The sequence below is a fragment of the Chenopodium album genome, chromosome 16 (assembly GCF_948465745.1).
Source record: "Chenopodium album chromosome 16, dcCheAlbu1.1, whole genome shotgun sequence".
NCBI lineage: Eukaryota > Viridiplantae > Streptophyta > Magnoliopsida > Caryophyllales > Amaranthaceae > Chenopodium > Chenopodium album.
Window position 1 is genome coordinate 21,534,969 of NC_137849.1, and position 22,630 is coordinate 21,557,598.

General features: G+C 38.4%; 1 long non-coding RNA gene across 1 annotated transcript; it reads right to left on the reverse strand.

Moving 5' to 3' along the window:
• Nucleotides 1–6,237: 6,237 nt before the first annotated feature.
• Nucleotides 6,238–8,231, reverse strand: LOC145585019 (uncharacterized). Its single transcript, XR_014100509.1, has 3 exons — nucleotides 7,914–8,231; nucleotides 7,621–7,770; nucleotides 6,238–6,429 (listed from the first exon to the last, which is right to left on the reverse strand). It is a non-coding gene; the product is annotated as an uncharacterized LOC145585019 (long non-coding RNA).
• Between the last annotated feature and the right edge of the window lie 14,399 nt (nucleotides 8,232–22,630).

Consider the following 22,630-nt stretch of genomic DNA (forward strand, 5'->3'; position numbering starts at 1 on the left):
GATGGAGCAACTTGCAAAAGCTTACATCAAATATGCTGTGAGGTTACATGGGGTTCCAAAAGACATTGTGTCTGATAGAGATTCTAGGTTTCTTTCAAAATTCTGGAAAAGTGTATAAGAAAACTTTGGTATAACACTTAAGATGAGTACAACGTTTCACCTTGCCACATATAGACAAACTGAGAGAACCATTCAAACCTTGGAAGACATGTTAAGAGCTTGTGTCATAGACTTCTAGGGGGATGGGAAGATAGCTTGGACTTGATTGAATTTTCCTACAATAATAGTTACCATGCAAGCATAGGCATGGCTTCATTTGAGGCTTTGTATGGAAGAATCGTAGTCCAATTTGTTGGAACGAGATAAGTGAAACAATGATCTTAGGGCCTAAATGATCGAGGATATAGTAAAACAAGTAAGAGATATTCAAGCTAAAATTCAGGCAGCGCAAGACTGTCAAAAGTGCTATGTAGATTTGAAGCGTAGAGGAGAGGAATTTGAGGTTGGTGACACAGTGTTGCTGAAAGTGTCACCAATGGAAGGAGTGATGAGGTTTGGAAAGAAAGGAAAACTTAGTCCAAAGTATATTGGTCCATATGAAATATTGCAAAGGATTGGCAAAGTAGCTTATAGGTTGGCCTTACCTATGGAGCTAAGTAAAGTACATGATGTATTTCGTGTATCCAAGTTAAGGAGGTATATCCCTGATAAGTCTCATGTGCTACAACCTGAAACCATAGAGTTAGATCAAAGCTTAACCTATGAAGAAAGACCTGTCGAGATCCTTGACAGTAAAGTGCGTAGTACACACAATAAGAATGTTAAGATTTTTAAGGTGCTATTGTCTAACCAAGAGTATGAAGAAGCAACTTGGGAAGCTGAAGATGAGATGAAAAAGAAATATCCCGAGTTGTTTCAAGTATGTTGAGTTACGGGGACGTAACTTGTTTTCTTTAAGGGGGTAGAATGCGGTAGAATTTCGCGCTTTTTCCCTATAATTTTAGTTATTTTTGTGCTTTTTGCACAATTTTAACAAGCATTTTGAGTAATTTTGATCTCAAAGAGTCACCAAAAGGTAAAAGTATGACAAAAAGTACATCAATGTTATACAAAGTGAGGAAAAAGTTTGAATTTCGTTACTTCTTTTAAGGGGGGTAGACTGTAATACCCCGTATTTTTATACATATTTTAATTTAAATAAGTATTTTGTGAAGTATTTAAATAATTCAAAATGAATTATTTGTGGCATTTTAATTATTTATTTTAATAAGTTTGGAAGTATTTTATAAAACGAAAGTTTTATGGAAGGAAATTTTTATAAAAGTCAAAGTCAAAAACAAGTTTGAATGGGAAAGGGATTAGTAAGGATATTAAAGGAATTTAAGTGGGTTTCTAGAGAAAAAGGAGGTATAAATATTCAACACATGGGAAAATTAAACTTTGCCTAGAGTGGAGAATACCCAAGGTAATTTTCTCTCCCTTCTCTCTTATTTTTCTTTTCTTTCTTAATTCCCCTTCCCCTTTTTTTTACACGGCCGACACCACTACCACGCACCACCGGCCGACCACCACCACCAGCAGCACAAGCGCCATCAGCCGCGATGACACCGACGGGCACAAAAGCAGCCCTGCCGGGTGTCATGGTGGCTTTTGCTGCTTGCGGTTTTCGAAGAAAAAAAAATTATTTTTTTAATTATTTTTCTTAAATTCCTTAATTTAATTATTAATTATGAATTTTGTGATGATTTTCATGATGTTTGATTATAGGTAGTATGTAAATAAATTTTCAGATTTGATTTTTAATTAAAAAGCCCCAAATTGAAAACCCTAGGTTTCTAAATTTTTTTTTATATTAAAGGAATTTGATTTAGGGTGGTTTAAATCTTTGATTTGAGAGTTTTAAAAGATATTTACAGCAAGTCTTAATGATTTAATAAAGCTGAAAATTTTGTTAGTAAGCTATAATTAAGTTTCTTGAAAGAATTTTTGATTTTCCATTAATTGGTATTAAAGTAAGGGGTTTTAAATTAATTTTCAACTTGTTTTAAATAAATTATGAGTGATATAAGGAGGGTATATATTGCTGGAAATTTGTGTGGAGTAGATTTTAATGCCACTTTATAATTTTGGATTGTAGGAGACTTCCAAGTGAGTGATTTCATATAGTTGTGGCAATTTTAAGATCGTATTCAAGGTACGTTCGCGTACTTGGTATTTATTTGGTAATATAGGAACATGTTAGGCTTTGAATAATTGATTCCAAATAGTATCATGATTGATTTTGATTGGATTTTATTATTTGGTTGATGTTAGTGATTGAATTATGAAGCATGAATTATTTATGATGGATTAGTGAAGGAAAATAATTAATTTGGCATGTTGTATATGAACCACACTTTTATTATTGGCATGATAGTGAACATGTTTATTTAAACTAATTGTTTAATTTGGTTTTGAATATTGAAAAGGAATTTTATTATGGTTCATATAATTTTTATTGATACTATCAGCACGAGGAAAGACCTATTTAAGTGTCTATGTACACGAGGAATAAATTATATATTGGTGCCTTAGTGCACTTAAGGTGTTTCTAGCACAGAAGGACAAGAATTTTGGCGCATTATGCGTTTAAGGTGTCTTTGACACCGAGCTAGATTAAAAAGGGTTTAACAATTAAATATTATGTGGTCACTAATTATTCAAGAATTGAATTGGTATGTTTAATTTTTTGAATAATTATTATGATTGATTGTGTTATGGTTTGAGAGTCATCACCAATTCTAATAATATGTAAATAACGTAAAGTGAAAGAGAACGCACCAAAACTCTTGGAACGTATATACCTTGAGTATGAACATATGGGGGGAGTTATGGGGTTTTATATTTAACCATAACTTCTGCTGGGAGCAGGACGTTGTATTTTCCTTTTTATTATTATGCGCAGGAATTGCACAGCGAATTCATGATGGGCATGAATGAAGAGCGAATCATGCTTAGTTTCCATAACTTTATGATGTAGTTTATTGCTTTGATGATTTTATTATATTATATTTGTGTGACTAACGCAAAGGTTTTAAGTCGGTTTGGTTTTAAAAAGGGCCTACAATGGTTCTAAGTTATAGGTTTACTTCATTTTACTTTGGTTTGAGTTTACTTTCGTTTGGTTGACTTTTAAAGTTGAATTGTTTTGAATGTTTTTAAAGATAGTCTTCCGCTGTGTGTCTTTGATAGTTGCCTTAGCCATTTTCACGGTGGCGGTAATGTCTTAGATTTTCCTATTTTGAGTTTTAAAAAGAGCAAAACATGTATTTTAAAGAAAAGGAATTTCTATGGTGTTACAATTAGGGCCTATTCTGATTTACTTAACTTAGTTGAACTTACCTAAACTGAACTTAACTGTTTGGAGCTGAACTAAACTGAACTGAACTGAATAATTTATGGAGAAGGAAATTAGGAACTCCGAACTAAACTGAACTAATTGGAGCTGAACTGAACTGAAATTAAGCTGAAGAGAACAGGTCCTTATTATAGGCATAAGAAGCCCTTACACAACACTAACTATGACCATTAACGACATTTACCTTTAAACTATTGCAACGGGTGCGGACAACATAAATAAGGTTTACCAACTTACATTTATACACGGGATGGGATTATTGATAGAATGGGGGAACGAAGTTGGTGATGATCCTTCGTGTGGTGCAAGGTCTTTTCTAACATACTATCAAATTTTAATGAATGTTGCTTAAATGAATGAGACTGCCCAAAATTGGTATGCCTTATCCTAAGGGAGTAACCATTTTCCAATAATTAAAATGGATAAAATCCTTTTGAGATCTTTGCTTCATGTCAATCACATTTCCTTATGATATGACAAAATCATATCTGTTACATGTTCTCCTCCAAGGTCATGATGTTGTAAAGACCTTTACAATCATTACATATAAATGGGTTTGACGACTCCTACTACCATTCTCTTTCAACAAGGGTTTATGTAAACCTAAAATTTAAATTTTGCTCCATCTTCTAACAAACACAAGTAACACCACTTCCATTAAAAGAACACATTATTATTTAGACTAAAGAGATTAAAAAGGGCAATTTCAAGAGTCAAACGACTCCACGACTCCATTTCATCCTCCAATTAACCTTGAATCACTAGTGGAAAAATAGCTATTCATAACAAGCAAAAACAGCCTATCCGTAACGGGCAGAGTGTAGGACTTTAGATACTATAAGAGGAATTGCATGAATCATATTCATAAGCATCTAAGCACCAAGATCAATGCATAACACATAAAGAACAATTAATAATACCTTTGAAGCGTGAATCCACTAGTAATCGAGCAAGAACAAACAGGAGACAAAGAATCCCAAACGTGAGTCCTTTACTTGGTCCACGAGCACAGATTAAGGGCCTCTTTTCATTGACTGAACTGAACTGAACTGAAGTGAGCTGAACTGAACTGAACTGAACTTATTAATTAGTGATTTTTAACTATGGATTAGTGATCACAAAACACTTTGTAAAAAATTATACTATTTAATTAAAAAATAAAATATTATTATGACAAAAGAACACAAAACACTTTGTAAAAAATTATCACAGGTCCTCCACAAGGAATGTTTGAGCATTTCAATTAACTACATTCGTCTTGTCGAAATGTAATTGAGCAGATGTTTGCGATTTTGAAAAATAGGTGGAAGGTTCTACAACCTAAATCGATGCCGCAAATGGAATTACGTTCTCAGTAGCAAATAGTCGTTGCTTGTTGTACTCTACATAATTTTATTCATTTACATGAACTAGGGATTCCATTCATGCACCAAGTTGAAGTCATGGAGCGAACAAAAGATCATACTATGTACGATCTTAACAAAAAAGCAGCTATGGATATTGTACGACAATAACTAATCAGATATGGAGTCAGTTCAGAGGAATGCCGAGGTAATGGAGCAGCTTGTTGGACAAGAAAAAGACGAAGAACTAACCGATTATGAAAATTAGTTTAAGTTGTGTAGTACTCTCATTTTGTCAATGAGTTTAATAGTAAAAATGTGTATCAAAAAAATATAACCATTTGAACAATGAATTGTATCAATATTATTATTATTATTATTATTATTATTATTAATAAATGTTATTATTAAATATAATAATAATAATAATAATAATAATAATTATTATTATTATTATTATTATTATTATTATTATTGTCGTTGTTGTAATAAGAGCTTAAAAGAATGAAATTTGGCTTTATATCATTAGCAATATCATTAGACATAAACTGAACTGAATTGAACTGAACTGAACTGAATTGATTAGAGCTGAACTGAACTTAACTGAACTGAACTGAAAATAAACGTATGAGAACAGGCCCTAAACCTCCACTAATGCTAGTTAGTCGCAATTGAACCCTTCAATTGGCCTTCTACGGAGAAGAGAGAAAGATGAACTAACCACAAACCACCATGAACCACCACACGCGCCACCTAGGTGGACGGCCATACGGACGAGGGGAGGAGAGAGAGAGCCGTGAGTGAGAGAGAGAATTAGGGTTTTGAGACTTGGCTGCTTGAGTTACAATTAACTGACTTGTCAATCGTTATTTCAATCTAAGTCATGAATCTTATTTATAGATCATATCTCTAAATAAGAGCCCATGTCAAGCCCAAATTCCTAAACCTAATCAAACTACTCTAGCCCAACACTCCTTATGATTTGTCATGATCTCATTAGGCCCATTAATGGGCCTTTAAGTTGTTTAACCCAATACCCTTGTTGTGTGACCTCATAGGATCCATTCTATTAGGCTTTGAACTATTTGACTTATCCAAAGATCATTTATCATATCTAACAACAGACAATGACGATCCAAAAGAATGAACTTATTATCTCCATAGTAGTGATCCTTAATATATCTGGCAATTGCACTTATCGAAGACATAACTCTTTCACAGAGGGCATTACGTATGCGGCCGTTACGGATAGGCTATATTTTTGTAACGGGCCTGTCCGTTACATATAACTCTCATTGTTTGTAACGGGCAAGTGAAATGCCCGTTACAAATAACAAGGTTATTTGTATCGGACATGCTATTTGCCCGTTACAAATACTGTCTCCCCCAACTTAAAATAAAAAAAAAATCCAGCACATGCTGGACAATTAGCTAGCACAATTATTTTAATAATAATGAGAAAATTATATTTTATACAAGTATAGTATGGGCTTCATGTATCACAATATACATGTTATTAAGTATACATTATGTAAAAAAATGGTACACAAACATATTTAATATTTCGTCTTTATTCCCAAATAAAAATTAAAATAAATCACATCATCTTTCTTGGACACCATATCCTCTGTCGTATAGGATCTTCCTCGTCAAATGGTTCTTACAATAAAAATCATTTATATTTTCCTCCTGTACACAAACACAAATAATATCAAAAACTTTTAATTAAAGAAGCCAAAAAGAGTGCAACCAAATAAAAAAGAAAATGTTATGTACAAGTAAATGCCCAACATAGAGAAATGAAATTACAAAACATGAAAGGAGAAAAAAATGGACAAACTACAACTGCTAGTACATATAGTCAAACACTTGTAAGTCAAACACTTGTAAGTCATCTAAATGGAAATGAACCCATTAAATATTTTTAATAGAAATTAAAAACAATGTATAGCCAAACTTCTAGTCCTAGCTCATTGATGCATTTATTTCGGTCATACATAAGCAGGTTTTACAAGTCGAATTAAAAAATCATCTAAATTGATTGAAAACAATTCCAAAATCTAATAGTCTAATACATATGTTAAGACACTAATTTGGCCATCTAAAAAGGGCATAATATTAACTCCTAATGCATTATGTTTTATCCTTACCGAAAACAATTCAGCAAATTAACTTATATCAAATTATCAACTACAGAGCAACCGATTCCATCTCAACTTCCTATCACCACTATCATATCATATCAAACAATATAATGGATTTTGTAGCCAATTCCATATCAACCTCTTTCATAACCCATAGCAACACACTTTTTTTTTTTTTTTTTTTTTTCAATTAAACTGAATTGGTACATCAAGATGGTTAAGCAATGATGGAGAGGTCGAAGACTTATGATTGTTCTGAACTCACTAGTATACTCACTCTGTAGTCACTCACAACCTATCTTAATGAAAAAAAAATTAAACAAAAAAATCTTTAAATGGAAAAAATTCAGATCAAACCCAAATTTAAAATTTAAAACTAGAGAAACAAGGAACAAAGTTCAGCCATTTCATCTGATTTCCCACGAAATAAAAACAACAATTTTCCAAAAAAAAAAAAAAAAAAAAAAAAAAAATCGGAAAAAGGTAACAAGTAAAAAAAATTAAAATCATACAATTGAAGAAAAGACTATACAAATTCCTTAAAAAAAAAAAAAAAACTGACAGAGAAAAATATAACAATAACGATAAAATTTTATATTAATTTCAGAAAATTCACAAATATTGTCATATTATTGTATCATACAATTATTAAAGAAACAACACTAAAAAATCAGATCCAACCCATTTAACCAAAAAAAATTATAAAATAAAATGATAAGAAATTAGATCTCCGAACCTGTGTATCCTTGTAAGCGGTGGTTTCGATGGACTACATTGATTTCTCCACCGCATTAATCAACGCTGCTCGTCCTCATTCTAGCCCTTTAAGTCTATATCCTCCACTTCCGCCTTAATTTTCCCAACGACGACTCCTTTACAATATAATCTAGCGGCAAAATTGATAGTTACAATCCTTAATAAATTAGAAACATAACCAATAGTTCAATAATTTACCTCAGAAGCTTAAATGAAATCAGGGACGGACCTTAGCTTGTAAAATTAACATTGCTTAATAAATGAAAAAAATACCTCAGATTTCGTTTTAGTGAAGATTAAAGCTCGCTAAAACGGAGCTTCAATTGAGGAAAAATACTCAAGGTCCAACATCATCTTCTCCACGACATAATAAATCATAATTGAGAGCTAAACCATGGACAAATATTGAAGAAACCATACTTAAAACGTAGATCGTTGAGAAATTAGTCCAAATAGTTTGACAGAAATTCATAATTCAAATTTTATAAACGAAGATCTAAGAAATTTAAAGTTGCGGAATTTTAGATAATAGAGAAAGAAGAAATTGAGGAGAGAGGAGAGAGGAGAGAGGAGAGAGAGAATAGAGAAAGAAGTATATTGAGGAAAACGGCTGCTGATGGAATAATGAAATGAAACTTAAAACCCTAACACGTGATCCATTCGTAACGGGGCTTATTTGCCTGTTACAAATATTTGATTATTTGTATCGGACAATATTTCGCCCGTTACAAATAACGATTATTTGTATCGGTCAAATTTCGCCCGTTACAAATAGTGATTATTTGTATCGATCATAAATCTTGTCCGTTACAAATATCCTTTTTGTAACGAATTTCATTGTGCCCATTACAAATGAGTCGTTACAAATGAAGTTTTTTCTATTAGTGAATTTGACTTGTCTTCGTTGTTTGATCTATTATATTGGGTGCTTCTAAAATCTAAGTTTTTTTTTAGAATAATTCACTTTATTAATCCGAACTTTCAGTGATTTACTCTCAATAATCCAACTTACATTTATTCTAGAGCAACTACGAACTTTTGGGTGGATTTTCTCTTCTACTAGGTCGATTTACCAGTGACCTAAAGAAAGAGTGATTTTTATTTTGTAAAAGTCATGTGTCACAACATAATTAGTCTTTTTTAAAAAAAAAAACTGAAATGAAATAATTTAAAACTGTAGACACCTGATTGTGCTTCCCCAAAAACCAAGCCCAATACCTTTCATGTCTTTGATTAACGAGTTCAGTAAAGAGTTAAAGAGTCTCGTGTAGTTCCCTTAAGCCTTGACCATATTTCTAACCTCACCTAAAATCTTTTAATCCGAAATCATTTTTTTCGTGTCTTTAAACCCAAAATCTTTCATTTCGTGTCCTTAAAATAAATCCATTTCATGGTCCAACCCATAAAAACGTCCAAACCAGATTATTTTGGTCTATAATCTCGGTCCAATTATTGTTTAGTTGGATGGGGTTTGAAAGAGCTTACCAATGATATAATAAGCCCAAATCCGACTTAAAACAAATAAATTATGGCCAAAATACTAAATCAAGCCCAAATCGGACCTAGGTCCACCTTACCTACGACCCAATGACCACGTGAGGGTCCAAATACCTTATTTCCGATCCTAAACCAATTAGGATTCATTAGGAGTTTCTAGAAGTCTCTAGAAGGTTCTAATTTGCCCTTTTTGAAAAGATAAAGATCAAAGAGTTTGAGATTGCATAAAACTTCTCTTTTGATAATCTTCATCCTATTTAAATTCAAAGACGTTCGGATATATTTTACGATCATAATTCTATTAGAAATCAAACTCCGAATAAATTATATTAAATTTTAGAACCAGCATGCAAAGCCAAGACCAACGCATCGCGATAGCTCCAACACGGCACGATAGTCTCAACGCGGCACGATACAACTGTTGCCCCGCGTCAAGAGTTGTTCTATTCAGATTCGAATTCTGATCTTTTTCTGATTGCTTCGACTCTCTTTATTCCATCCCTATAAATAGAGGTCATTTTTCCCTGTTTTCAAATCAGCTTAGAACCATCAATCAAAAGCTATAACCACTTAGCTCCAATCATCATCAATCATCCATGTTCTTAGCCTAAACACATCCTTGATCTATCTCAATCATCCACAATACCTCCTTCGCGAGATTTGTATACACCAAACCATACTTAATGTTGCCTTCGACCTCGATGTAGAAGGTTGATAATTTCGAGGGTTTGGTCCCAAATCTATATTTAAATTCATATTTGATTTATTTACTTTATTGATTTAACTTTCTTGAAATTCATATTTACTTTATTGATTTAACTTTCTTGATAATTCCGAGGGTTTGATCCCAAATCTAACCTCGATGTGGAAGGTTAATAATTCCGAAGGTTGAGGCATCAAAGTGATTAATTCAATTACCCTTTTTATTATTCTTTAAATTTGGAGTAGAAATCATGTTTACAATGTTGTTTTAAATCCTAGTATCATGTTTAGGATGTTTATTATGATTTCTAGTATCATGTTTAGATAATGCTTTGATTTTGTTATTAGTAACATGCTAGGATTTGGTACTAATTCGTTTAGTATCATGCATATGAACTACTAACGATATTTTGATGATGTTCTTATGATGATGAATGTTATATGTTGCTTGATTATTCTTGATTTATTGTTATTGCCTCATCACATCCCTTTTTGCAGGTTTAAAGGAAAATTGTACTGGAAATCTCGCCTAATAAGATAATTAATATTTTAATTTAGGCTTAATATAATTTTAATTCAATTAATCACCAATAATATATTTGATTGTGAATTTATAATCAACCAACGTAGATTAAATTGGTTTAGGATTAATTTGATGTATGTATGTCGATCGAAAAGCGCACATGAATATCATAAGAATGAAATAGAGGCCTATTGAGGCCAGGTTCAATCTGTTTAAGGTTGGATTCGTACCATCATCCCCGAACATCCAGTCATGGTTCTAGACCACTATGCAATTAGCGATCTTCGTGATCATGAATGGGGTGTAACCTTCACACGAATCAAACCCGTGAACGATTTACAAGTTCCTAAAACTTGTTGGAGACTCTTTTTCTCCGTTTCTTTTTCTTGGAAAGACGCCATGCCTAAAAGCATGAACCACAGTATGGCTCAATGATGAGTTTGAAAAATTCCCTACAAAAACCCTTTCCATCCAGCCACACCCCTCTTCCCCTTCCCCCACCATTAAAACGTAGCCCCAACCCCCAGCCCCATCGAAATTCGACCGACCACTTTCCCTAACAACCGATAACGGCTGGCCGGCCCCTCCGACCTAACCCGACCCAAAATGACCCAACCCAAAATGACCTGATTTAAACTTGACCCGACCGAAACTCAACCTGAAATGTTGACCCGATTTCCGACATGGCTATATGTTGACCCAAATTTGACTGAAACCCGTATTGACCTAGCCTAACCTGATTCTTTAGTGACCCGAAATGACCCGATCGAAAATGACCCAACAAAAAATAAGACCCCGAACGACCCGAAATGACCCAAAATCTTTATTTTTTAATTTCAATAATATATCTCTCAAATATAATCTAATATATATAAATAAAATAGACATTTTTGGGAGCATTCAGTGCGCTGCATAGGCAAAGGAATTATTTTGATCAATTAAAAGTTAGATTAGTATTTTATTTTAGAATTAAAAAATTCACATGCCACCTAAGAAAGAGTGATGAATCATAAAAAATTATATCGTCACCTAGGTAAAAGTAACAAATTATATTCTATATCTTTTTTTTTTTTTTGAGGAATTTTATATCTAAAATTTTAATTCCACATAGATTAAAAACTACAAACAAAATTAAAAAAAATTAAAGATACATGCATAAATTTATAAGATAAAATTTGATAATAGAGTTTATGATATGATTAAATTAAAATTAAAGTTTAGTAAAATTTAAAAAATGATAAAATTAAAAATTGTGATACCTATTATAAACTAGATGTAAGCCTGTGCGATGCACGTTGTTTTTATACATAAAGTTCAAGAAAAGATATTTTTATTAGTTAAATCGTATAATATTTTAATTAAGATACTATTGCATGTCTATTAAAAAAGATCATTTTTATTATTTTTATGTGTTAATGTGTCTTTATCGGTTGATGTTATCTAAAGAATAAATTTATTATTTAAACCATATAATATTTTACTAAAACTAACCATGACACTTAGAAAAGATAATTTTTATAAATTAATGTAATTAAACCCGCCTATTCGATGCATGGGTTTTAGTTATTTTTTGTTTTTTTATATGTTATAGAACTTGTGTATTTCTATCCGATTTGTTACATTATTTTATTAGTGATGTAATCAAGAGTGTATTTTTTTTTGTTTTGGGTGACACTCCAATTGATTTTAATGTAAAATAGTACCTCGGTTTTTTTTAGTGCCACATGTTGAGATATTAGGGAAAGGAGTGTGAACAATATATTAGGGTACTAATTCTCATTTCATTCAAAAATATTTAACCTACAAAACGAAAAAAAATAGTAATTTTGACGACTGGAAAACTAGGTCGTTGTCATGACTAATTCTCCTATGGTTAAACAAAATTTGTAAACAATCAATTTAACCAAAATACTAGTATAATGGTAATCTAAGAGTTCGAACCACTAAGAATGGAGAGTAGATGCTATAGTCTTGTGTCAAGCTATCCCGAGGAATATGGAAATGTTTTGGTTAAGCTAGAATTAAGCAACACGACAAATCAAATACAAGAAATCAATATCACAAACACTAGGAAATTAGGATCCACATGCACTCACAATAGACATGCTAATTGGATAGAAGATTGATCAATAAAATATTGCATGGGAAAATAGTAATTGCAATCAAAAGGACTCGATAGGCTATTTCCTAGGCGTCAAACTAGGGGTCTCTACGAGCGACTAGCTAGGAACATCACAAATCAAGTTCAATCGATAAATGTAATTTCCAAACCAATGTGTCGTATCAATGGAAAACTACAATGCAATCTAGCTGAGAATCAAGGTTAGCTACTCCTCAACAAATCAAACACATACACAATTTCTATCAACCAATTTAATCACAATGTCAAATCAATCAAAATCCTCCAATTAGCTATGATCTATCATTTATGCATGCTTCACCACATCCCTAGCAAAGAATCTACTCACTACACACTGTAAAAATGAAGAACAAAACTAAACAAGTCATCAAAATCATCATCATAATTGTAATCAAACTATCAACAATCAAATCAATCAATCAACTTGAAATTCAACAAAATATTAAAATCAAACACAAAGATTGGATTAAAGAGAAAGAAATTCTTACAAAACTTTGATTAAAATCAAAGAAAATGGAGATCAAATGTAGCAATCATCAAATCATCAAGCTTCTCTCTCTAGAATCTTTGAACAAGAATTCCAAGCACAAACTTTCTCTCTCTAAAACTCTTGATTTGGGTATTTATACCCCGCCACTTGGCACAATGTGAGATTTCCACGTGTCACCTGAGAAGGCCTCCAAATGGACCTCTCAGGGGCAGACACGTGTCAAGTAGATGTCCCCTCGGGAAATGGAGGCCTTCAAGGCCCAATTCCCGAGATAGCCGCAAAACGGCGCAGCCCAAATCCCTAGGTCATCAAACCTTTGGGTAGGGAACACCTTTCTAGGATCCTATAAATAGGGAGATTCCCCCATTTATTGGGGCACGTCTTAATCATTACATCATTTATTACTCTCGAAAACAGAGAACACCTGATTTCGGAGTTCGAGAAGATATTTACTTTCAGCACGTTTTACTCCGAATCTGTACTAACTTAACCTTCGGAGGCGGACCTCCGAACATCAGGAGCTCCGTGGTTTTGCAGGTATAGGCGGCTTCGTTGGATCCAGTCTTCGAGTTGTAACTCTCCCAAGGGACACAAAAACACCCGAAATATTTGGTGCCGTCTGTGGGGAGAGTACCTCAAAGATGGTTTCACAAGAACCTGTACCGCCTCTAGAGACCAACCGGCCTCCGGTTGATGGAGAAGTCCATAAGGACCATGACTTTAATGGCGACTGTGAAGTCGAAACCTATGTGGTCCCTGATGGGTCACTCATCACTAAACACATCCGCCCTAAAGACAGACGGGAGCGAAATAGTGACCAGGCGGGTACAAGTAAGCCCCCTGGACAGCCGTCTGACCAGACGCAGGCGGCAGGATCAGCCCCAGTCACCTGAGACGAGCTCATGAAATTCATGACAAGTTTCAAGGGTAAAATCAAGGAATTAATCACCAAAAAACGGCTGCTCCTAGGACGGAACAGTCAGCCAAAAAACCAGCTCAGGCTAAAAAAGCAAAGTCAGTCAAGGACCAACAACCAACCCCTCACCCTGCCACGAAGGAGAAGGCTCAGCCCTAATTGATCTTTCCAAGCTCTGCCTCCCAGAAGCGGCAAAGAGAAAGGCCATCCAGTACGTGCAGCCGGACGACAGCATAAAAACCTTTTCTAATGCTCGACATTACATTAAGCAAAAGAAGAATCAACAATTGTCTGAGTTGGCATCCACGTCGACTTACCCAGATAGCTTCAAGAATACCTCAGTAAGGAATTCACAATCTGTACACGGGACTCCGTCAGGCGGCCCCTCCGTCCACACGGGTCCTCATGTAATCAAGTCAGCACATTATGCGGCCCAACCATTATACATTCTGCCTACTTTTCTCTACATCCAGCCTGCCTTCTTCGGAGGATAGGCGACATACAATTACCAGCCTATGGACTGGAAGCTTTGGCTGCAAAACCTTGGAGAACAACCCTCTGCGTTCTCTAGGGAGATAGCCGAGGCCGCACAGCCGGCCAAGGTTAAGAATGTGTTGGTAGGAACCTATGATGGTACCTCCAACCTAGAAGATCACTTTCTGGCATACACCCACCTCATGTGTCTACAAGGGTTGGATGATGCCGCTTGGTGTCGCTGCTTCCCAGCTACCCTGAAGGGCATAGCCCAACAGTGGTTCGACAACCTGCCGAATGGATGCATAAACAGCTTCAAGACGTTTACGTTCTTGTTTGCTTCAAACTTCTCTATGAATATCCCTCCAAAGAAGACAAGCCTCGACCTGAGTAATGTGCAGCAGGGAGATAGAGAAGGATTGCCCTCCTACGTCAGGCGGTTCAATCTGGTGAGAATACAGATTCAAGGGATTTCTAACGAGGTGGCCTATATAGAATTCTTCAAGGGTCTGAAGGATGGATCGACTTTCAAGTTCGACCTCGTCCGCAAGAAAATCTTTACCCTCCAAGGAGCCCTGATGGAGGCGGAAGCTTATATACAGGCGACCGAACTCTGCTCCTCAAATAAGCAGTCGGACTCTAAAAGGTGAGTGTCTGCCTTCTCAGCTGGCTCAAAAGCTTAAAGAGAGCAAGAGAAAAAAAGAGATCTAGGCGGTTGATAACTCTGATCAGCCGGCCCATAAAAAGAAGAAAGAATTTAAACCGTACGTTCCAAGGTACGATTTTAATAAGGACAGCTACTCCATCCTCATGGAGATAAAGGATTGGCTGACCTTAGAGAAGCCGAATCCAATAAAAGGTTCCGCTGAAAATCGGAACAACAACAAACACTGCCACTACCATGAGGATGTCGGCCATGACACTAACGACTATTACAGCCTCAAGCGGACGCTTGACCGTCTGGGCGACAAAGGAGTATTGAAGTCCTATGTGAAGTCCAAAGTGACTTCCAAAGTAAATCCGGGGTAGTCCTCTAAAAAGACTCCCTAGCCTGCTGGTAGTTTGGACACCGATGAGGAGCCGGTCTACACTATAGCAGGCGGATTCGCTAGATGTGGCCCGAGCATGTGGGGCACCAAGGACTATCTGATAAAAATGGTCAATTCTGTTGAAGAGGGACCGGCGTCTGGAACCATCGCCTTCCCAGAAGTTGTCGTCACTGAGAAGGATAGGGGCAAAGTCCGTCGGCCGCATGATGACCGTGTGGTCATCAAGTGCAAAGTGGCTAACCAACTAGTTGGCCGCATTTTGATTGACACAGGTAGCTCCTCTGACATCATCAGCTACAAGTGCCTTCCAAGCTAAAATATAAGCTAGATAGCATGCATGATGTCTCCCATCCCCTTGTTGGGTTTGGGGGAGGAGTGGTGCACCCAGTCGGATGGATAGATCTCCCTGTCCGGTTGGGAGAAAAGGGCAAAGGGAAGCATATGACCGTCCGGTTTTTGGTGGTCGAAGAGCTGACTGCCTATAACCTCATTCTTGGCCGACCCACTCTGAACGAGTGTAAGTCCGTTATCATCCCATCTTTCATGCTGCTCATGTATGAGAGGGATGATGGCTCTGTTGGCTCCTTGAACGGAGATCAAAAGACGGCTAGAGAATGCTATCTCTCAGACGTCAAACCCGCGGCCGCAGTAGCCGGACAGGGGAAGGAGCCAATAGACCTTGATAATATCAAGGATGATGATCGGGCCCCACCAGCCGCAAAGAAAAGAAAGACTGATCAGCTGGTGGTGGTCAAGAAAGAAAATCAATAGCAATCACTGATCGGGGAACGGTCAGATGACCTCCGTCCCTAGCCGACTGGTGAGCGCATTGATATTCCTCTGGACGACAGCCATCCAGAGCGAACTGTTAAGATGGGGACGGTTGCTTTTGCGAAGATGGGTGCCGACTTGCACCATCTGCTGAAAGAATTCGAGGACATCTTTGCCTTTGAAGTGGAAGAGATGCTAGGCATCATCCTGGATCTTGTTATCCACCAACTCGCCATGGATTAAAAAAAGATGCCCATTCGGCAAAAGAAAAGAAATCACGGCGAGGAGAGAAGTCAGGCGGCAGCTGCCGAAGTTAAAAAGCTGTTAGACGCTGGGTTCATTCGGCCATGTAATTTCCCTGAATGGGTTGCGAATGTTGTGCTTGTGAAGAAGCCGAATGGTACCTGGGGCATGTGTGTTGATTACACTGACTTGAACACAGTATGTCCGAAGGATAGTTATCCACTTCTAAAAATTGACAGTCTGGTCGACTCTTCAGCTGGACATGCCCTGATGAGCTTTATGGACGCCTACTCAGGCTTTCATCAGATTCCCCTGTGGAAAAAGGATCAAGAAAAGATGGCATTCGTCACTGGTCAAGGGTCATTCTACTACACCGTGATGCCGTTTGGCTTGAAGAATGCGCCAGCCACTTTCCAACGAATGATTAATACAGTCTTCATTAACCAGATTGGGAGGAATGTAGAGGCGTACATCGATGACATGATAGTCAAATCCAAGCAGCAAGCGGATCACCTTGCTGACCTCCGAGAAATATTCACTACACTCAGGCGGCACAAGGTCATGCTCAATCCCAAGAAGTGTGTCTTTGGAGTTGAGTCTGGGAAGTTTCTCGGATTCCTAATTGACCAAAGGGGGATAGAGGCCAACCTTGAAAAAAAATACAGGCGGTCATTGACATGAAGTCACCCCGCACTATCAAGGAAGTACATAAATTAACAGGTTGCCTGGCGGCCTTAGGGAGATTCCTCAACCGATCAGATGACAAGTGCCTTTACTTCTTCCAGGCAATCAGGAAGAAGGCTATGTTTGAATGGGGGATGATGCTGAGGCGGCCTTCCAAAAGTTAAAGCAACATTTACACTCTTTGCCAAGGCTGGTCAGCCCTCTGCTCAAAGAGACGCTCTGCATGTACCTGGCTATCTCAGATCATGCTCTCAGTGCCGTTCTCCTTGCTGAAAGAGACGACACCCAGCTCCCGTTCTATTTCATTAGCCATGTTCTCAGAAACGTAGAGCTTTGGTACCCCATGATTGAAAAATTTGACCTTGCTCTTTATATGGATGTCAAGAATTTGAAACCTTATTTCTTGGCACATCCGGTAGTAGTCTATACTGACCAACCGATCAAACGACCAATGATGACCCTAGAGTCATCGGGCCGAATTCTCAAATGGGCTATTGAACTACAAGGTTTGGAAATCACTTACGAACCAAGGAAGACAATAAAGGGGCAGGCATTCGCCGACTTTATTGTCGAAATGACCAGGCCGGCTACGCCAGATAACACTGATCAGGTTTGGAAAGTGTATGTGGACAGGAGCTCCACTATGAACGGCTGTGGTGCAGGTGTTATATATCAGTCTCCTGAGGGAGATAAGTACAAGCATGCACTACTGTTCAAGTTCCAGGCCTCAAATAATGAGGTAGAATATGAAGCCCTGCTAGCCGGCATCCGCATGTGCAAGGTAGCAGGGGCAACTAAGATTGACGCCTACTCTGACTCTAAGTTGGTCGTTAGCCAATACCATGGTGACTATGAAACCACCCATTCGGCTATGATCAAATATTTGCAGGCGATCAAAGCTGAGGCCGGGACACTTGAAGAATTCAATCTAAGTCAAGTGCCTCGGTCCGAAAACAACCAGGCAGATGCTCTGTCTAAGCTAGCATCATCTGCCTCATATGATACACCTCGGTCAGTCTTCTGGGAAGTAATGGAAAAACGAAGTATTGAAGAGGATCCCATTGGAGTACTTTACCGAACCTCTACCTGGGTGGATAGCATCCGGGGATATCTGCTAGATGGCATGCTGCCGGATTATGCTCCAGAAGGAGCCGCACTGAAAAAGCGTGTAGCCAACTTCAAAATTGCAAAGGAGAGATTTTTAAGAAAGGGTTCCTACAACCCCTCTTGAAATGCATCACCCCCAAAAAGGGGTAGGAAATTCGGGAAGATTTGCATGTGGGCCTTTGTGCCTCACATGTAGGCGGTAGGTCTCTGGTAGAAAGGGCCAGACGGCAGGGCTACTTCTGGCCCACCCTTGAGAAAGACGCCATGATGTTGTTGAAAAAATGTGATAAATGCCAAAAATTCGGCAAGCTTATATACCGTCCGGCCACAGATCTAACGGCCATACATAGCCTAGTTCCATTAACCAAGTAGGGCATGGACATCCTGGGGCCATATACTCCTGCATCAGGCAGACGACGGTATATCTTTGTTGTCGTGGATTATTTCACCAAATGGGTAGAGGCAGAGGTGGTAAAAAACATCAAGACTAAGGACGTTATCTCCTTCATTTGGAAGAACATCATCACCTGGTTCGGGGTGCCTATATCTATGGTTTTTAACAACGGTCCTCAGTTTGAGACGCCTCATCTCAAGACTTGGTTGGGAGATCAAGGGATCTCACATTGTTTTGCATCAATCGGCCGACCCCAAGCAAATGGCCAGGTCAAAGCCTTCAACAAGTTAATCTTAAACGACATAAAAAAGAAGATTGAAAGAGCTGGCGGCCTATGGGCGGATGAACTACCACACGTCCTATGGGCCATCAGAACAACAACAAAAGGGGCAACTAGAGAGACCCCATTTCTCACGGTGTACGATGTAGAAGTCGTCTTGCCCATTGAACACTTTGAGCCAACTCTTCGAATCATGCTATATGACAAAGAGGCAAATTAGGAGGCCATGTGGCTAGCATTGGACTTCATCCAGAGCGCAGGGGCAATGCCGCCTTGCGCCATGAGATCTCGTCTGAGAATCACTAGAGCTTATAACAAGAGAGTGCACAAGCGGCCCTTAAAGGTTGGGGACTTTGTGTTACGGAAAATGGAGGCAGTCGGTAGGGTGAATGAGCAAAGGAAGCAAACCCCAAATTGGGAAGGACCCTACCAAATCTATGAAGAAGTAAGAGGCGGCATCTACCGTTTAGAAACACCAGACGGAAAGTAGCTACCCAGAACCTAGAATGTAGATAACTTGAAAAAGTACTACTTTTGAAACTTTGTAAATTTTTTATTCAACTCATTAATGAGAAATCTGCCTTCTTTCCAAATGAAGTTTATTTATTTTTGCAATCAAGGGCACCACCTGCACAATGTGTAGACGGACCAAACTCAACATTTTTTTTATAGCATTAAAGGGTACCGCTTGCATAATGTGCAGACGGCCTAATCTTAACCTTTTTACCGCATTCAAGGGAACCACCTGTACATTGTGCAGACGGCCTGAATGCTTAAATTCGTGAGAACCGCCTGCACAATGTGCAGATGACTTGAACTCACTTAGCATCTTGAAAAATGCAACAGTAAGGACCTCCTACGCTATATGCAGTCGGCCCGAATATTTATGTTTAAAGACACCGCCTGCACAATGTGTAGACGGCCTGAGTCTACCTACCATTTGTAAGCTAAAAGCGTCAAAAACTTAGCGGCTAACTATTCTTCTTAACGAGGCCGAAGGCTTGGTTTTTTTATAAATAAAAGCCGTCTGCTCCAACATGAGTACGACGACCGGCGATGTCTATTCAGGCGAATTCGTCGAACAGAGCATCTCCCATTCGGGTGGTACATTGCTCTATAAATTAAAAACAAACAGCCCTACCGACTATCTGGATTAAGATAACGCTCGCAGCTATTTGACTTAATTTAATTTGAAACCTAAAAAGTCTAAGTTTCCCAACTGATTTAAAACAGGCGAGAAGCGACTACCGTTTCATTTTAGAGGCTTAAATAATTATGCGGTACCGCTTGTTACTGCTTTAAGGCAAGGCAGGCGGCCAGATTCCATATCTTGATTATAAATTTAAGTCCAAAGACTTAATAAATCATTGAGGCCTGTGGCCGGATATTTCAAGCGTATACCCGTCTGCTCAGGATGGCCGACTGTCCGCTTGGTTTGGGGCAATCACCATAGTGATTGATTGACTTAGAAACTGATCATAATCTTTTATGTATCAACGATTTCCAAGCCAATCAACCCACCTTATGAAACCAAGCGAACATCAGGCCAGGGGCAAAGACATCCGGTATCACAAACAATCGCATAGTATACAGTAAGTTAAATAGTTAACTTAAAATCTATGCACAACAAATTATAAATTGAAAGCTTTAAAATTTTTAAGGCAAGACATCAACATGATTAAAACCGGTCAGTTGACCGGATGCTTCATTGAAATAAAACAGTCGTCCCTGCGGACGACTGAAAGAGTTAACCGGTATAACCGGGAGAAAATGTTGATTCACCCGACCCTCTGGTCGGTAAAGATACATTAATACTCGACACGCAGGCCGAAAATAAAAACACTAGGCCATCCGGCCGTAGAAAAAGTTACCTAAAAGCTTAAGTATCAGAAGAGAAGTTTTCATTGTTGACAGCCGTATCCTCCTGGGTGCCCTTTTGTGGCTGTTCATCATTTTCCTTATCTTCCCCTTCCTCCTGATCGTCTCCAGACAACTCCTTAGTGGAGTCGGACTCCTCGGCCGCCTCGTCCTCAACCTACATCATGAGCCGGGCATTGAACTCATCTTTGGCCTCATCAAACTTGTCTTTCCAAGTTTTGAAGTCGGCACCCGGCTAGAGTGATTTCCAAGCCATCCACATGATAGAGTCATAATCCTCCATCATTTGTTTGACAAGGTCTTTCTTCTCTTCCTCGTGCAACGATTTGTACTTAGCCTTAAGCTGGACCTCGTGATTCTCCAGAAGTGTCTTTAGTCGGCCAACATACTCCTTGAACTTGTCGGCCTTCTTTTCCTCCTTCTCCAGGGGTGAGAGCTTGGCTTTGAGGCTCTTCACTTCCTCCTGAAGCTTGGTTATCAGCCCCCTCGCAGTCTTCAAGTCCTGCTTGACCTGCGGGTTGGCAGCCACCTGGGAATACATCATATCAAGTGTTAGTAGTTCATTTTGAGCAATCTCAAACTGAGTAGTGTCTAATAAGGAGGCGGCTTGATTTTTAGCAGCCGTTACCTCTTTGGACTTGTCGTTAAATGGCTTTTTGAGCCCATTTACACGCAGCATAACCTGTATTCGGCCAACATTGAGAATGGTCAGCATCAAGCGACCATATGCATTATTTAAAATGAAATATTACAAGTACCCTACCTCACAGAGAAGCGCAAGGATGACGTCGAGGTTAAGGGAGCCGACTCCTCTTATGGACACCTTGTCCTCAGGATCAAGCGCCCTAAGCATTTGCTTGGCTAGCTGGAGGACAGTCGACCTCTGGGGGATCTCTACACAATCAACACTTTGTAATTAAGTTTGGCTAAAGGGTCTAGGTCCTTCTAAGGTACTAGGTGCCTGTTTATTTTACCCAAAAACATATGATAAAAGATTCTTCATTATACCTTCCGCCTCCTCCTCTCTGGCGGCCTTGTTCCCACCCTCTGTTGAGCTGACAACAGTCTTGAGTGGCTCGCCACTCTCCGATGTCTTTTCGGCATCTGGCTTGCTGAAAACCCTACCAGCTGTAGGGTGCAAACTGTCTGTTCCTTTCTTGGGTTTATGGGCAATGTGTTTCCTAGCCTTGCTAGAAACACCCACATCTCCACCCGACTTCTTCTGAAGTTTCTGGTCCGGCTGCTTGGAAGGAGAAGGTTTTGTAGAACCGCCCTGCGCAAAAATATGCAAGTTAGTAGGCATGCGGTACCAAGAAATCTCAACTCAAGTCAAGTTGAAAAGATTCTCACCTCGGGAGTCCCGCCTGACTGCTGCTCCTCATTGGTCCGTTTGCCCAGGAGGGACGAACGGTAATAAGTTGCAGAGTGTGCAGCCGGCTTCTTTGATGCCAAGAGTTTTTCCATTTCTTTGTCTGCACAAAAAAATAGAGTTAAGAACAGAAGTAAAAATCAAGTTCAGCAAAGAAATTAAAACCAAACGGCCTACTACCTCTCGGCCTCTCTGTACTAAGACCGCAAGCGGCCAAATACATCCCGTCAGATAGCCATTCATGATGAGGAATGTAGCTTTGGGAAATGACCTTCTCCCCCGTTCTTTCATTGGTTTGAACGGCCACAGTAAACAGGCCGCAATCCAATATTTGTTCCTGCGCTTGTCTTGGGACAAGCGACAGGGCCTTCTTCCCAGCAAGAAGGGGAGGGTTTCGGTTCCACCTGTTATACTTCTTGTTGCGCAGGCAATCAGGGGAGGAGACTATGTAAAATTTCTTTCTCCAGTCCTTC